Raw genomic sequence first — 4,911 nt, 5'->3', positions numbered from 1 at the left:
ATTGTCTTTATTCATGCTATAATTGTGTCATCCGGAAATTGTAATACATGTGTGAATAATAGACACCAACATGTCCCTAGTAAGCCTCTAGTTGACTAGCTCGTTGATCAATAGATAGTCATGGTTTCCTGACTATGGACATTGGATGTCATTGATAACGAGATCACATCATTAGGAGAATGATGTGATGGACAAGACCCAATCCTAAACATAGCACAAGATCGTATAGTTCGTTTGCTAGAGTTTTCCGATGTCAAGTATCCTTTCCTTAGACCATGAGATCGTGTAACTCCCGGATACCGTAGAAGTGCTTTGGGTGTACCAAACGTCACAACGTAACTGGGTGACTATAAAGGTATACTACGGGTATCTCCGAAAGTATCTGTTGAGTTGACACGGATCAAGACTGGGATTTGTCACTCCGTATGACGGAGAGGTATCACTGGGCCCACTCGGTAATGCATCATCATTATGAGCTCAAAGTGACCAAGTGTCTGGTCACGGGATCATGCATTACGGTACGAGTAAAGTGACTTGCCGGTAACGAGGTTGAACGAGGTATTGGGATACCGACGATCGAATCTCGGGCAAGTAACATACTGACTGGCAAAGGGAATTGTATACAGGGTTGCTTGAATCCTCGACATCGTGGTTCATCCGATGAGATCATCGAGGAGCATGTGGGAGCCAACATGGGTATCCAGATCTCGCTGTTGGTTATTGACCGGAGAGCCGTCTCGGTCATGTCTACATGTCTCCCGAACCCGTAGGGTCTACACACTTAAGGTTCGGTGACACTAGGGTTGTAGGGATATGTATATGCAGTAACCCGAATGTTGTTCGGAGTCCCGGATGAGATCACGGACGTCACGAGGAGTTCCGGAATGGTCCGGAGGTAAAGAATTATATATAGGAAGTGCTATTTCGGCCATCGGGACAAGTTTCGGGGTTACCGGTATTGTACCGGGACCACCGGAAGGGTCCCGGGGGTCCACCGGGTGGGGCCACCTGCCCCGGGGGGCCACATGGGCTGTAGGGGGTGCGCCTTGGCCTACATGGGCCAAGGGCACCAGCCCCAAGAGGCCCATGCGCCTAGGGTTCAAGAAGGGAAGAGTCCCAAAAGGGGAAGGCACCCCCTAGGTGCCTTGGGGGGGAGGGACTCCTCCCTTGGCCGCCGCCCCCTAGGAGATTGGATCTCCTAGGGCCGGTGCCCCCCCCCTTGGCTCCCTATATATAGTGGGGGAAGGAGGGCCTCTCAAACCACGCCTTTGGTGCCTCCCTCTCCCTCTCCAACACCTCCTCCTCGTCCATAGAGCTTAGCGAAGCCCTGCCGGAGTACTGCAGCTCCACCACCACCACGCCGTCGTGCTGCTGCTGGAGACATCTTCCTCAACCTCTCCTTCCCCCTTGCTGGATCAAGAAGAAGGAGATGTTACGCTGACCGTATGTGTGTTGAACGCGGAGGTGCCGTCCGTTCGGCGCTAGGATCTCCGGTGATTTGGATCACGTCGAGTACGACTTCCTCATCCCCGTTCTTTGAACGCTTCCGCACGTGATCTACAAAGGTATGTAGATGCAATCCAATCACTCGTTGCTAGCTGAACTCATAGATGGAGCTTGGTGAAACCGTAGGAAGATTTTTGTTTTCTACAACGTTCCCCAACAATATGTGTATACCCATTAGAGGAAGGAAAAGGTCCCATGTAATCAAATCCCCAAACATCAAATGGTTCAACAGCCGTCAGCATTCTGGGACCGGGGGTGCCCAGACTTGCCCGCCTGTGGCCCGGAGCATGGCTCCACCAACGGCCTAGTACGGCCCATCTTCAGCAGCAACAACTTAAGACCCTTGCGAGGGTCCAAGCCCCACGAGGAGGACGACACTAAGATCTCACTAGGGGCAGCCTCTCTAGGCGGGCTCTTCAGGAGCAGAGATATCTATTCATGGAGCACCTCGCGAGGCTCACGTGACGTGAGCCATGACGACCAAGTCCAGGCGGGCGCCAGCGGGCGCAGTGTACCAGTTTCCTCTTTGGAGCTAAGGCGGCAAGCACAGGCGAGGGGTCCCGACGCATCAGGCAAAGGTTTCCATATCGGTGCAACAAGTCCAAGACCCCCAGGATGGCAAGACGGAGGTAATCGTGGAGCTCGCAGCAGCATCACCACCAGAGCCTTTGGCAGGCGAAGACCACCTTTTGTCAGGATAGCTTGTACTAGCTGTCCCCCTTCAAACATGGTCATTGTGGGATCCCTTCCCGCCTAACATTTGGGAAGAGGACCAAGGCCTCTATAAATAGGACCTAGCCACCACCATAGGGGGGATGGGTCCATCTAGAGAGAGAGTGAGGCTAGGGAGGGACCCATCTAGAGAGAGAGTGAGGCTAGGGAGGGACCCATCTAGAGAGAGAGGCCAGGGGATGCATTCTACCGGGACAAGCTCACCAGCTCACCGAGCTCAAGAACACCTCTCCTCCTAAGGCTGTTCATCCACTTTACTAGTTCATCTTTAGCCCTCGAGGCAATACACCACCACACTAGAGTAGGGTATTACACCACACGGTGGCCCGAACCAGTATAAACCTATATGTCTCATGTTCTGTGGGGTTCGTCGAGCTAGGTCATGGAATCATTGAGCAAGCGAGCTAGGGAGAGAGAGTACTTCGTGTGCACCCCAGAGTTTCAACCTCACAAGGGTTTGCCGGAACCCGTAATCCGACATTTGGCTCGCCAGGTAGGGGTGCGCCGAAGCCTTTCCTCCGTCGACCCACGCTTCACCGCTCCATGCTTCAGCGCCTGTCGGTGGACCATCTCACTGCTCTCCGTCACCCGCTGCCAGTGCTGCCACTGGCTCGGCAGCAAACAAGCAGCGGGCTTCGTCGCTGCACCCCTCCGTGCGGTGGGATGGACACACCACGAACCCGTCGCTGACTCCGGCCGTTTTGTCATCCCACGCTCGCCGCGGGCCTGTAGACACGCAGGCCGCGCTGCTCATGGCGTGCAAGGTCCTGCGCTACCGCCCCGTCGACGACCTCTACGAGGACTGGCTAGACCGCATCGTCGAGCTCGTCAGTGCTGCTTGGGGCTCTCCTGCACCATCCCTCTCACTGCCTCATCCGCCTCCTGCTGTGGGCAACGTGGCTCACAGAGCACCTTCACCACCTCCACGTCAAGACGTCGCCCTCACACAAAGACGCGTAGCTCCACGGCGCGACCCACCGCACGGGGCACCCGCACATGAAGAAGGAAGCTGCCAGGAGGTCCCTCGGCGGCAAGAAAATGCTCCTGCACTCCCTACACCTCCATGCCAAGATGGTGCGCCGCCTATGGCGGCGGTGCGTGGGTACCAAGACCAGGCTCCACCTCCGCGGCGGGCTCTAGTGACCACGGCGGGTTGCCGCGCCTTCACCTCCGAGCTGTGCAGCGTTGTCTGGACTGGCAAGTTCAAGCCCGACCTGCCTCCGCGCTACGACGACACCCCCGACCCTGCTTATTTCTTGCAGCTCTACGAGCTGAGAAATGAGGCGGCCAACGGCGACGAGAAAGCATGGCGAACTGGTTTCCCATGGCCCTCAAAGATGGCGCGCGCTCGTGGCTCCTGAACTTGCCCGCGGGATCAATCTCCTCCCGGGGAGCGATGCGCGAGCGCTTCGTCGCCAACTTCCAGGGCTGGTGACCTACGGTGCATCAAGCAGCAGCCAAGGGAGACTCTGCAAAAGTACATCCAGCGTTTCAACAACGTTCGCCTCAAGATCCCCAAGGTGATGGACGAGGCCATCATCTCAGCATTCTCTGATGGCGTCTGTGATGTCAAGAAGGAGGAGCTCACCATCCATGAGGACCTGTGCACGGCTGTGGAGATATTCAACATGGCGACCAAGTGCGTGAGAGCTAAGGAGGGGCACCTCTCCCTCCTCGAGCTTCCAGCCGCTGACCCAAAAGACAAGAAGGCTAAGACCAAGGACATGAAGCAAAAGGGAGAGGCCCTGCTAGCGGCCGAGCCAGAAATAAGCGCAGCTGTGACCACCCCGAGTCATCCAAGGCCAACTGCCCATTCTACGCCTTCCACAATGTGCACAGCCACAACACCAATGACTGTCAAGAGCTCAGGGCCATCCGTGATGGGCGCTTTGGCCGACGCCGCAAGCGCAACGACCGAGGCTACGACCGAGGATGACGAAGTGGAGGACGATGGGACGACCGCAGCCCCCGCTGGGAGTGGTGCGACCGGCATTGCGAGGACGGATGATAGGACCAGCCTTGTGAGGGTGCCTGGGGGGATCGGCCTCGAGGGGATCGACCTTAAGGTAAAGTTGGCCTTCCTCCATTTCCACCACCGCCGAGGTGGAACGATGACCATCACTAGGATGAGGGTCCTAGGGGCTTCCAGGAGCCATGCGCCATCGCCCGCATCTTGGGCGGCACTCAGGCCCCAGCATCCCAGTGCATCTTCAAGCAGTTCACGCGTGAGGTGAACGTGGTTCTCCCGAGGCTCGAAGACACATGCCCTCTCAAGTGGTCCAAATGCACCATTACCTTCAGCTCGTCCGACCAGCTCAAGTGCGCGGCAACCGTCGGCACCCTCCCGATGCTCTGCTCACCCATCATCAGCAACGTACCAAAACCCTCGTCGGCTGCAGCGTAGGGCTCAACGTTCACTCTATCGAGACATCCGACCGCCTCCAAGTGCCGTATGATTAGCTGCAGCCAACCAAGCCCTTCTCGGGAGTGACCGCCGGCTCCACCACCCCGAGAGGGTAGGTCTACCTCCCTATCACCTTCGGCAAGCGCGACAACTACTGCACCGAGCTCATCGACTTCAACGTCACCCACATCCGCCTACCGTACTATGCCATCCTTGGGTATCCGGCCATGGCCAACTTTATGGCAGTGACCTATCACGGCTACAATGTC

This window comes from Triticum urartu, chromosome 3A, assembly GCF_056163025.1.
Source record: "Triticum urartu cultivar PI428250 chromosome 3A, HENAU_Tu73, whole genome shotgun sequence".
Classification (NCBI taxonomy): Eukaryota; Viridiplantae; Streptophyta; class Magnoliopsida; order Poales; family Poaceae; genus Triticum; species Triticum urartu.
Note: the sequence above shows the minus strand (reverse complement) of the source record.